The sequence below is a fragment of the Salvelinus namaycush genome, chromosome 3 (assembly GCF_016432855.1).
Source record: "Salvelinus namaycush isolate Seneca chromosome 3, SaNama_1.0, whole genome shotgun sequence".
Lineage (NCBI taxonomy): Eukaryota > Metazoa > Chordata > Actinopteri > Salmoniformes > Salmonidae > Salvelinus > Salvelinus namaycush.
This window is the reverse complement of record NC_052309.1, coordinates 66,366,199-66,380,057: the sequence shown is the minus strand read 5'-3', so window position 1 is coordinate 66,380,057 and position 13,859 is coordinate 66,366,199.

Below are 13,859 nucleotides of genomic sequence, written 5' to 3'. Positions count from 1 at the left end.
AGTTGCTGCATTTATGTATATGGACAAGTTTAGTCAGCCGTGTGACCAGCCTGCAGCCCTTAGCTTAGCTTCACCACCCCATCATCTAACAAGCCTCCTTGTCTCGTCTGTCTGCTGCAATGCTTAGCCCTGTGGCTGTTTCTCCCTGGAAGAACCCTCAAGGAAATCACATTAGGAATTTACCAGAAAATGAGCAGCGACCCCCCCCCCCCCCCCCCCATTTCTACTCACTCACACACAGATAAAAACACACTCATGGGCTAATGGGCACGTCTGCTCTGGAGCATAGTCATCAGGGTGATTGATCGCGAGGGCTCAGCTGATCATCACACTGCTGACCCATTTCCCTGGTAGGCAGGTAATTAAACATGTAGCTAAAGAAGAGAGAATGGAGGGATGAGAGGAGAACACAAACACACACAGGGGGTTCCACACTTTCCTAAAGGAATGGCTGCATGATAAAGATGGATGATGTGTGTATTTGGGCTGGAAAGGGGTTTGAAGGTGGGTTAATGCATTACATCTCAAATGGAGGGCGTTACACTGTCGTATAAAGTATAGACATTTTAGTGGATCAAATTGGAAATATATCTTAGAACACAAATAATAAGAATAGAACATTCAAGATGAAATGAAGACACATAAGGTTGTTGCAAATGAAGATGATTAAAGTTGCCCCAAGCTAGCTTGGGTTGTCCTGCGAATCCCCCAATCTTGTGCCTGTTAACCCCCCTATCTTATCTGTGAACTCCAATCGACACTCTGGACAGCATCCTTTCTACAGTGGCTTGTAAAAGTATTCACCCCCTCGGCATTTTCCCTATTTTGTTGCCTTACAACCTGGAATTAAAATAGATTTTTTGGGGGGTTTGTATCATTTGATTTACACAACATGCCTACCACTTTGAAGATGCAATTTTTTTTAATTGTGAAACAAGACAAAAAAAACAGAGAACTTGAGCGTGCTTAACTATTCACCCGCTCCAAAGTCAATACTTTGTAGAGTCACCGTTTGCAGCAATTACAGCTGCAAGTCTCTTGGGGTATGTCTCTATAAGCTTGGCACATCCAGCCAATGGGATTTTTGCCCATTCTTCAAGGCAAAACTGCTCCAGCTCCTTCAAGTTAGATGGGTTCCGCTGGTGTACAGCACTCTTCATATCACAGATTCTCAATTGGATTGAGGTCTGGGCTTTGTTGAACCACTCGAGTGTTGCTTTAGCAGTATACTTAGGGTCATTGTCCTGCTGGAAGGTGATCCTCCGTCCCAGTCTCAAATCTCTGGAAGACTGAAGCAGGTTTCCCTCAAGAATTTCCCTGTATTTAGCGCCATCGCTCCTTCAATTCTGACCAGTTTCCCAGTCCCTGATGATGAAAAACATACCCAGAGCATGATGCTGCCACCACCAATGCTTCACTGTGGGGAAGTGTTCTAGGGGTGATGAGAGGTGTTGGGTTTGCGCCAGACATAGCATTTTCCTTGATGGCCAAAAAGCTCAATTTTAGTTTCATCTGACCATAGTACCTTCTTCCATATGTTTGGGGAGTCTCCCACATGCCTTTTGGCGAACACCAAATGTGTTTGCTTATTTTTTTCTTTAAGCAATGGCTTTTTTCTGACCACTCTTCCGTAAATCCCAGCTCTGTGGAGTGTACGACTTAAAGTGGTCCTATGGACAGATACTCTAATCTCCGCTGTGGAGCTTTGCAGCTATCTTTGGTCTCTTTGTTGCCTCTCTGATTAATGCCCTCCTTGCCTGATCCGTGAGTTTTGGTGGGCGGCCCTCTCTTGGCAGGTTTGTTGTGGTGACATATTCTTTCAATTTTTTAATAATGGATTTAATGGTGCTCCGTGGGATGTTCAAAGTTTCAGATATTTTTTTATAACCCAACCCTGATCTGTACTTCTCCACAACTTTGTCCCTGAACTGTTTGGAGAGCTCCTTGGTCTTCATGGTGCCGCTTGTTTGGTGGTGCCCCTTGTTTAGTGGTGTTGCAGACTCTGGGCCTTTCAGAACAGGTGTATATATACTGAGATCATGTGACAGATCATGTGACACTTAGATTTCACATGTTGACTATATTTAACTAATTTTGTGACTTCTGAAGGTAATTGGTTGCACTAGATCTTATTTAGGGGCTTCATAGCAAAGGGGTGAATACATATGCACGCACCACTTTTTCGTTTATTATTTTTGAGAATTTTTTTAAACAAGGTTTTTTTTTTTTTTCACTTCACCAATTTGGTCTATTTTGTGTATGTCAATTACATGAACTCCAAATAAAAATCTATTTAAATTACAGGTTGTAATGCAACAAAATAGGAAAAACGCCAAGGGGGATGAATACTTTTGCAAGGCACTGTATTCTACCTTATCAGACAACTCTAATGGATGGTTGCTCTGTGCTGTAATGGATGCTTGGGGAACACAGTACTGGTCATTATATGGCTACAGTAACAGTTGTAAGCACTGGACAGAATAGTTTGCTGCAGTCTATGAGAACAGTGGGCGATTATTTTCTTTAAAAACATAGCTGGGCTTTTGTTTTTCTCCTCAAAATCCACTTCTACCAGAACTGGCCTGGGGGTTAATCCAGCCAATAATAAACTTACTGCATTAGAGTTTGCAACAAACATCACATCTGTGAGAAACTGCCTCAAGACACTTCTGCACAACTTTGGACAAAGAAACTATTATCCAAAAGTGCAGCTTCACCATAAATGATAACCCCTCTGTTTTTAGACATTCCGTTACTCATCCGTTAATTCAGCGAGTGCTAGGCAGCATAGCATCCCCTTGACGACACTATCAAGAGTCTCATGGAAGGACTCATTGCATATGTGACACGAGATAGCTCCATGCTCCTATCGTTTCCCGCATGAAAGCCGAGCAACCCCTTGGTTCCACCTATTCAGTCTTAGAGCCACGGTCAAAACGGGATAGAAACGGAGACCATTTGATAGTAATGGACAGCCAGTACTTTAAATCAATGATCATCAGAGAGGAAGGAGATGAGGAAACGAGACCATCTCCCCTGGTTTGTAGATGAATAAGCCACTAACATGGTGCTGACTGCACCAGCTACCAGGCCCAGAGGAGAAGAGGGGAGGAGGAGAGATGAGTGGGCAGGGGGCCCAGGAGAGAGAGGCCATCTGCTGCCTACTGCCCTTGGTCCTGTATCCCTGGCAGGGCTGCCCTGGTCTCCATATGGACCTGGCCTGGAGGAGGGGACACCTTAGATAGGTGCAGGACACAGCAGCATGGTTAACAAAGCACAGGAATATGTGTGTGTGGGAGGGGGATGAATGCTCTCTGTGCGTGCATGTAGGTGTGAGTCCCGGTAAGAGACAAAAAACATATGGAATGTAAAGAGAAGTCCTGTATTAGAAAAGACAGGCATCGATAAACAGACCAAAAGGGCAAGAAAAACACGTACAAAAGTGGGATAAAAACATCAATGTTAGCTTAGTGAAGGAATCATTTTACAGCTCCATAATAACTCACTTAAAGAGATGACTAATATTGTCCGGAAATAAATAAATCATAAAGTGCTTTTTATTGTATTTTTTATTTAACTAGGCAAGTCAGTTAAGAACAAATTCTTATTTACAATGACGGCCTACACCGGCCAAACCCAGATGACGCTGGGGCAATTGTGTGTCGCCCTATGGGACACCTAATCACGGCCGGTTGTGATACAGCCTGTATGAGTCATCCGTTCTATAACCTCTTCTAGTAAGAAGTTAGTGTATCATTCCATCCTCTTGTTGGGGAGAGAAGAGGGACACACACAGAGATTCCTGAGATTCCTGACCGAGCAGGGTGTTGCAGTACATCACATAGAGGAAACGCCCAGAGATAGAGCTGTGTGTGTGGCAGATACAACAGTCGCACACACACACATACACGCGCACACACACCCAGTGGAGAGAGAGAGGGAGAGGGGGGAGAGAGAGAGAGAGAGTAAGAGAGAGAGAGAAAGTGTGAGAGAGAGAGAGAAACAGAGAAACAGAGAGAGAGAGAGAGCACACAAATGGATGGGTGGTTAAAAGGAGGGAACTTCCTGTCTGTAGTGTAGTGCAGCAGATGACTGAGATGAGGAGAAAGACAGTGATGAGCCGAGCATCATCCTCCATAAACCAACTAGCTAGTGAGCCGTAGCAGTACAGACAGCAGTTGATTGAATAGTAGGACGTGCTGTACTGATGGTTTAAAGGGAAACAAACTGCACACAGAGACATAACATTTTTCTTCACAAGTTCATCTGACTCTAGGGAGGTAGATAAATGCTTATTTGCCAAAATCCTGAAGTCCACCTTTAAAGGTGAAAGATACTTCATATGCAATCTGCTTAAATCTGTGATTTTGGTTCAAACTATTCGCGTCGCATTGTTTGTTTGGGAAAAATAATGTCCCTGCCTTCCCTCCTTGGCGGGATGTCTGAGGGAATGTCTCATAGTATTAGCAGCAGAATTGAGTCTCGCTTTTCCCCACTTTGATGCTATGTGGGAAAGGAGTGGGGGCTAACAGTCGATTCTGGGGGATGCAATTTAGGCAGCGCAGACCTCAACCCAACCCCCCCACTTCCCTCTCATGACCCCTATTCCAACAAATCTATGGGGTGGCCTCTTTGCCTGAACATGGTTCCTTAAAACATGCATGAGGTGTGGACAGGACACAGATTGCCACACACACAGATATAGAGATACATGCTCTCACACACTCAACACACACAGCACGCGTTCATACCCAGGTCCCAAGACTGAGTGTCCCACCATGGATCACTTACAGGGACATGAAACTAGGGAGAGGAGAGAATGAGTGTTGAGGCAATATACTGTCTCTGCCTCCAGGGAATGGTCTCTATATATTTGACAAATGGGATTTCACACGTGTGTGGGCACGTGCACACACTAAACCTTGATGATAAAGAAATCACAAGACAGACACACAACGTGGCTATCAACGATAATGGCCTTACGAACACACACACACACACACACACACACACACACACACACACACACACTCTCACTCTCACTCTCACACACACACACACACACACACACACACACACACACACACACACACACACACACACACACACACACACACACACACACACACATACACACACACACACACACACTAACCCTGTGTGATATAACGACAATGAGAACAGCCGGCTTCTCAGAGGTTCGGTGAAGCCGTACAACCAGTCACCCTCTTGAGGAGGAGTCAACGGGGTCAGAGAAGGTAGGGATGATGGATGAAGGGAGGGGCAGGAAATATGAACCGATCACTTCCTGCAGACAGAGACAGGTTTAGGAGCTGAGAGACGGCCATGGGGCCAGACAGTTGGAGGAAAGTGGCCTATAAGAAGAGCTCAGTCCAAGACAACTTCATGTACCATTATACACTGTCCACAACTACTACACCACTACTTTATGTTGAGTCCAAGCTGGCTCACTATGTTTACATTGTTTCACTTCCTTGTAACCTTTCCATGATAATTGATAGGTGAAACAATAGGATATAACTCCATTAAAGTTCTCCAACAAATTGAGTCCTGACAGGTCAGTGCCCATGAAGCAAAGGAAACTAGGAAAGGAAGACATTTCAGACTGCAATGACACAGTCCTATGGGGTGTCATGGTTTATAAGGACAGTGTATCTTTCCCCATTAGTTGCAGTATTTTACCACTGGACATGATGAGAGGGGCTTGCTCGTTAGGCTGTGTGAACACGCCGTGTCCCATCTGTGTGTTAACGTGTTAGGAACAACACAATCAACCCTGGGGGAAGACAGACACTCTCTCACGTGGCGGCGAGAGAGAGATAGAAGGAAGAGGAGGACGATGGAGAGATGGAGGAAGAGAGAGAAAAAATAGGGGGAGAGGGAAAGAGAGATGGAGAGGCAGATATTTAGAAAGATACCCAGAAGAAAAATTGCTAAATGTTGCAACAGACTTCAGGAGGGTACATACCTCAGGAGAAATCAAACGAGGGGAGTGAAGGAAAACAGTAGCCTGACAACAACCCAGACAGAACTACATGGGTCAATGCAGCTGAATATCTAATAAGCTCTCTACTCAGTCAGAGTGAGGAAGCCTTGGCTTGAGTGACCGCACCAAATGAGACAAACACATCCCAAAGCAAGCACAGCTTGTTGCCAAAAGAGGGGGTTTGTTCCCAACAACAAAAAGCATTGTCGGGAGATAGGGCTAGCAGGCTCAGAGAGGGAGAGGAAGAGGAAGAGGGAGAGAGAGAGGAGCGAGGAGAACAGAGATGGTAAGAGATAGGCAGAAATAGAGATGAGAACAGAGCAGGGCGGAGAGAGGAAAAGACTAGAAAACAAGATCGGAATCGAGACAACAACAAGGTAAACAGTCCGGGCGGTAAAGGCAGTGCAGCTCACCTTTAAAACGTGTTCCCCTTAGGTTGGCACTCAGTCGACATGACAGACTGGCATCGGCCCTCGACTCCACTGGCAGCACGGCAGGCCGACTGCGTATCCCGGGTAACGGCAGCAGCGTTGGAAGAGACAGAACAGTATGTATCCACTGGGCAAAGGCTGGCTGCCTGCTTCCTCCTGCACAACCCAGCACTACAGCTTTGCTTTGCCACAGAGCACCGTCAAGGACAGCCGAGAGAGAGTGAGAGGGAGGATGGGAGGGCGGGTAGGAGAGAGAGGGGGGGGGGGGGTAGAGAGGGAGGAGGGGTGAAAGAGAGAGGGAGGGGAGAGAGAGAAGTGGGAGTGGATGACAGTGTCTAAGGCAGAGCGAAAGGAAAGAGAGAAGGATGGGGTAAAGAGAGAGAGGGACAGGAGAAAAATCAAGAGAGAGAAAGAGAGAGAGGCAGGCTGAGGTAGGGACACACAAGCACACACTCAAGCACAGCTGTCTGGTATGATGGAGACGGCAGCGCTCTGAAGCAGGTCCTGGTGATTCAGCCCTGGTGTGTGTGTGTGTGTGTGTGTGTGTGTGTGTGTGTGTGTGTGTGTGTGTGTGTGTGTGTGTGTAGGGGGAGGATGGGGGCAGTAAGAGCCTAAGGGGAGGAGGAAGAAGTGATGGAGGAGGGGGAGGAGGGAAGGAGGGGGGTGTCAGTCAGCAGCACTCCACTCAGCTTATTATCAGGCCACTCAAGGAGATGTGAGATGCCTCTCTTGTCTGCCTGGGGAGACACTGAAAAGGAGGAAGAGGAGGAGGTTTAAAAGGGGATGGAGGGAGGATAAAGGAGATGCACTTCTCAAGACAGGTGCATCCGCTACGGTCCTCCAATAGAGATGTAAGTTGCGCCTGGCCATTAAGGTGGAGCTCTGGTGAGATACATTATGGCAGGGCTCGGCAACAAGCATTTTTATTTTCTCCAGAAGACCAGGGCCCAGATTCACAAAACCTTCTTAACTGAAATGTTTTCCTTAACTATAGACTTATGAAGAAAGTTAAGCAAAGTTGATATTCCTCAAAAATGTTATTGGAAATGTTCTTGCACTATGTTTCTCCTTAAGCAAAAAGTTAAGAAGAAATAGAATCTTAAAAATAAAGTTTGGGGTTTTTGTTCTTAATTCCAAGATGGCGAAACCCTTGTCTTAAACTCAGGGCAGGGAGAGAATAAACTCATGAAAGCAATTTCACATGTTTAATTCACTCACAAACTTAATCTGAAAGTTTCCGTATTGATTATTTTGAACCCAAGAACATGTTTTAGAACAGCAGGAAATATGCCAACATCATTGCCATTGCTAGCTAGATCGCGAGCTAAATTCGTAAGAAGAAATTTGAGGATTTCGTGAGAAAATCATTCTATCTTAAGATATTGTTGAGGAATATCAACATCTTTTTTTTCTTGAGCAGCTTTTTGCATAAGAAGTGTTTTGGGAATCTGTGCCCAGGAATTCAGTTTAAAAGTATCCCCCATGAATAAAAAAAGGGGTGTGTGTGATCGTATGTCATCGTGTCTCAATGTAATCAAGGTATGAAATTATTGTTATTTTCAAATACAATCTCTTTTTGGGCTTGGTTGTGGTCAATTTGCAGTGTACAAATGATTAGAAATATATTCCGGCCCCCCTATATCCAGTCCGAAAATAATTAGCACCTGAATGTCGTTGCCTACCCCTGCTTTATGGAATGTCTGACGTCAGCAAGTATCTCTACATATGACTCTGGTGCCCTCACTTGGCTGCATAGTTAGCTAAACGTAGACAGTTCAATCGGCTTTAGACATGCATCAATGCTGCATCCACATGACCATCAGCAGATATTCGTATGCTCAAGGCCATTATACAAGAACTGAGTACATTGATGCATGCACATGATCTTTTGACAAATGCTTGCTTCTCGATGGTAGTCTGATGTTTTCTCACAGTACCATGATATGCTGTGAGTCTTTAAGCATCCATTTTCACCAGTCCTATCTATCCTACAGGCATTCCTGGGTCGTTAATACCCGCCTAGCTGTCAAGCACTTAACTGTGTGTGTGCATCAGTGGAGGCTGCTGAGGGGAGGACGGCTCATAATGATGACTGGAATGGAGTGGTATCAAATGTGTTTCATAACATTCCATTTACTCCATTCCAGCCATTATTATGAGCCGTCCTCCCCTCAGCAGCCTCCACTGGTGTGTGCGTGTGTGTGTGGTGGTGGTGGTGGGGGGGCTCAGTGTAACACAAGAGCATAAATATGCCCCTGTTGAAATGAGTGAATCACTCCCCAGGCGTTGCTGCTGATCTCTCATAAAGCTCTATTCAAATTCTGGCCCTTCCTCTTTCTCAGCTCAGGTCTTGTTGTACTAACTCATGTCATCCTCACACAAAGTCATTGCACACGCCCTAACCATCTATAATCATCAACTATTATTTCAGTCAAGTTGTCTATTTACTGTATGTGCTGTATCTCACACATTAGCCTACATAAAGGACATGCGTGCATACTGTATTAGTACACACTCCACCAGGTAGATACACCGCCGCATTCAGTGCACACATACACACGCACGAACACATACCAACACTAAATACATGCACACCCGCCCACCCTCACTGCATTGTCGATTTACACATCAGTATACTGTTCCCCTTGTGGTGATATTGCCAGAGAATTCAAGTTTATCAGAGGGACATGGGGGAGCAACAGAGCACATACACACACACACTAAAATATAACCTTGAATATATCTACAAAATAAAGGTTGGCTACGTCTAACTGGTACCAGGAATATCTCTAAGATGTAAAGGTTTATCATGTAGAACATACGGATATGGTTTGTATACCTTTTCACATGCCATTGTTTCCAACCAATCTAACCTACACAAGGGGGAGATCCTGATGAGATGTAAATGAGATGCTGCAACCACCCTAATATTGTTAGCTACTGTCGGGGATGTGGGGAGGAGCTGGGAGTGTAGACTGCAGGATGGAATAATTTGGTCCTCAAGGTTCTGGCGCCAACTAGTGTCTACTTACCAACATTACTGTAGTGAAGAGGAACACCATGTACAGTTTTTTATTTGATTTAATTCACCTTTATTTAACCAGGTTGGCTAGTTGAGAACAAGTTCTCATGAACAACTGAGACCTGGCCAAGATAAAGCAAAGCAGTTCGACACATACAACAACACAGAGTTACACATGGAATAAACAAACATACAGTCAACAGTCAAAAAAGTATATATACAGTGTGTGAAAATGAGGTAAGATAAGGGAGGTAAGGCAATAAAACAGGCCATAGTGACGAGGTAATTACGATATAGCAATTAAACACTGGAGTGATAGACGTGCAGAAGATGAATGTGCAAGTAGAGATACTGGGGTGCAAAGGAGCAAAATAAATAAATAAATACAGTATGGGGATGAGGTAGTTGGATGGGCTATTTACAGATGGGCTATGTACAGGTGCAATGATCTGTGAGCTGCTCTGACAGCTGGTGCTTGAAGTTAGTGAGGGAGATAAGAGTCTCCAGCTTCAGCGATTTTTGTAGTTTGTTCCAGTCATTGGCAGCAGAGAACTGGAAGGAAACGCAGCTAAAGTAGGAATTGGCTTTGGGGTTGACCAGTGAATATACCTGCTGGAGCGCGTGATGCGGGTGGGTGCTGCTATGGTGACCAGTGAACTGAGATAAGGCGGGGCTTTACCTAGCAAAGACTTGTAGATGACCTGGAACCAGTGGGTTTGGCGACAAGTATGAAGCGAGGGCCAGCCAACGAGAGTGTACAGGTCGCAGTGGTGGGTAGTATATGGGGCTTTGGTGACAAAACGGATGGCACTGTGATAGACTGCATCCAATTTGTTGAGTAGAGTCTTGGAGGCTATTTTGTAAATGACATCGCCAAAGTCGAGGATTGGTAGGATAGTCAGTTTTACGAGTTTTTTTTTTAGGCAGCATGAGTGAAGGATGCTTTGTTGTGAAATAGGAAGCCGGTTCTAGATTTAATTTTGGATTGGAGATGCTTAATGTGGGTCTGGAAGGAGAGTTTACAGTCTAACCAGACACCTAGGTATTTGTAGTTGTCCACATATTCTAGGTCAGAACCGTCCAGAGTAGTGATGCTGGACGGGTGGGCAGGTGTGGGCAGCGATCGGTTGAAGAGCGTGCATTTAGTTTTACTTGCATTTAAGAGCAGTTGGAGGCCACGGAAGGAGAGTTGTATGGCATTGAAGCTCGTCTGGAGGTTAGTTAGCACACTCTCCAAAGAAGGGCCAGAAGTATACAGAATGGTGTCGTCTGCGTAGAGGTAGATCAGAGAATCACCAGCAGCAAGAGCAACATCATTGATGTATAAAGAGAAGAGAGTCGGCCCGAGAATTTAACCCTGTGGCACCCCCATAGAGACTGCCAGAGGTCCGGACAACAGGCCCTCCGATTTGACACACTGAACTCTATCAGAGAAGTAGTTGATGAACCAGGAGAGGCAGTCATTTGAGAAACCAAGGCTATTGAGTCTGCCGATAAGAATGTGGTGATTGACTGAGTCGAAAGCCTTGGCCAGGTCGATGAATATGGCTGCACAGTATTGTCTCTTATCGATGGCAGTTATGATATCGTTTAGGACCTTGAGCGTGGCTGAGGTGCATCCATGACCAGCTTGGAAGCCAGATTGCATAGCGGAGAAGGTACGGTGGGATTCGAAATGGTCTGTGATCTGTTTGTTAACTTGGCTTTCGAAGACCTTAGAAAGGCAGGGTAGGATAGATAGGTCTGTAGCGGTTTGTGTGTTACGTCCGTCGTTGAAGACCAATGAAGACCAAGGTGCATTCACCGGCCTGTGAATGCTCACTGATCCCCAATCAGAGACAACGATAGACAGCTGCCTCTGATTGGGAACCATACTCGGCTAACAAAGAAATATAAACATAGATTTCCCACCCTAGTCACACCCTGACCTACCAAATAGAGAATTTAAAGGATCTCTAAGGTCAGGGCGTGACATTGTGTCTAGAGTGTCTCCCCCTTTGAAGAGGTGGATGACCGGGGCAGCTTTCCAATCTTTGGGGATCTCAGACGATACGAAAGAGAGGTTGAACAGGCTAGTAATAGGGGTTGCAACAATTTCGGCAGATAATTTTAGAAAGAGAGGGTCCAGATTGTCTAGCCCAGCTGATTTGTAGGGTTCCAGATTTTGCAGCTCTTTCAGAATATCAGCTATAAGGATTTGGGTGAAGGAGAAGCTGGGGAGGGTTGGGCGAGTTGATGTGTGGGGTGCAGGGCAGTTGACCGGGGTAGGGGTAGCCAGGTGGAAAGCATGGCCAGCCGTGGAAAAATACTTATTGAAATTCTCAATTATCGTGGATTTATCGGTGGTGACAGTGTTTCCTAGCCTCTGTGCAGTGGGCAGCTAGGAGGAGGTGCTCTTATTCTCCATGGACTTTACAGTGTCCCATAACTTATTTTAGTTTGTGCTACAGGTTCCTAACTTCCCTGAAAAGTTGCATATCACGGGGGCTATTCGATGCTAATGCAGTACGCCACAGGATGTTTTTGTGCTGCTCTAGAGACAGCAGGAGCGGTAGAGATACTCTCAATGATTGGCTATGAAAAGCCAACTGACATTTACTCCTGAGGTGCTGACTTGTTGCACCCTCGACAACTACTGAGATTATTATTATTTGGCTATGCTGGTTATTTTTGAACATTTGAACATCTTGGCTATGTTCTGTTATAATCTCCACCCGGCACAGCCAGGTTCCTCTCCAGGTTTCTTCCTAGGTTTTGGCCTTTCTAGGGAGTTTTTCCTAGCCACCGTGCTTCTACACCTGCATTGCTTGCTGTTTGGGGTTTTAGGCTGGGTTTCTGTACAGCACTTTGATATATCAGCTGATGTAAGAAGGGCTATATAAATACATTTGATTTGATTTGATTTGGTCAAGGGCAGTCAGGTCTGGAGTGAACCAAGGGCTATATCTGTTCCTGGTTCTACATTTTTTGAATGGGGCATGCTTATTTAAGATGGTGAGGAAGGCACTTTTAAAGAATAACCAGGCATCCTCTACTGACGGGATGTTGTCAATATCCTTCCAGGATACCCGGGCCAGGTCGATTAGAAAGGCCTGCTCGCTGAAGTGTTTTAGGAGCATTTGACAGGGATGGGGGTGGTCGTTTGACCGCAGACCCATTACGGATGCAGGCAATGAGGCAGTGATTGCTGAGATCTTGGTGGAAGACAGCAGAGGTGTATTTGGAGGGCAAGTTGGTTAAGATTATATCTATGAGGGTGCCTGATGATATCTATGAGGGTGCCGGATTTGGGGTTGTACCTGGTAGGTTCCTTGATCATTTGTGTGAGATTGAGGGCATCAAGCATGTCCCAGTTTAGGTCACCTAGCAGCACAAGCTCTGAAGATAGACGGGGGGCAATCAATTCACATATGGTGTCCAGGTCACAGGTGGGGGCAGAGGGTGGTCTATAGCAAGCGGCAACGGTGAGAGACTTGTTTCTGGAAAGGTGGAGTTTTAGAAGTAGAAGCTCGAATTGTTTGGGCACAGACCTGGAAAGAACTCTGCAGGCTATCTCTGCAGTAGATTTCCACTCCGCCCCCTTTGGCAGTTCTATCATGTCGGAAAATGTTATAGTTAGAGATGGAAATGTTAGGGTTTTTGGTGGTCTTCCTCAGCCAGGACTCAGACACGGCTAGGACATCCGGGTTGGCAGAGTGTGCTAAGGCAGTGAATAAAACAAAATTGGGGAGGAGGCTTCTAATGTTAACATGCATGAAACCAAGGCTTTTACGGTTACAGAAGTCAACAAATGAGAGCACCTGGGGAATGGAAGTGGGGCTAGGCACTGCTTGGCCTGGATTAACCTCTAAATCACCAGAGGAACAGAGGAGTAGTAGGATAAGGGTACAACTAAAGGCTATAAGAACTGGTCGTCTAGTACGTTCAGAACAGAGAGTAAAAGGAGCAGGTTTCTGGGCGCGATAGAATAGATTCAAGGCATAATGTATAGACAAAGGTATGGTAGGACGTGAATACAGTGGAGGTAAACCTAGGCATCGAGCGACGATGAGAGATATTGTCTCTAGAAACATAATTTAAACCAGGTGATGTCACCGCATGTGTGGGAGGTGGAACTGTAGGGTTAGCAAAGGCATATTGGGCAGGGCTAGAGGCTCTACAGTGAAATAAGACAATAATCACTAACCGGAACAGCAATGGACAAGGCATATTGACATTAGGGAGAGGCATGCGTAGCCGAGTGATCATAAGGGTCCCGTGAGTAGTTAAGCTGGCTGGAGACATGGCGATTCAGGCAGCTAGCCAGTTGAAGTCGGAAGTTTACATACACCTTAGCCAAATACATTTAAACTCAGTTTTTCACAATTCCTGACATTTAATCAGAGTAAAAATCCTTTCT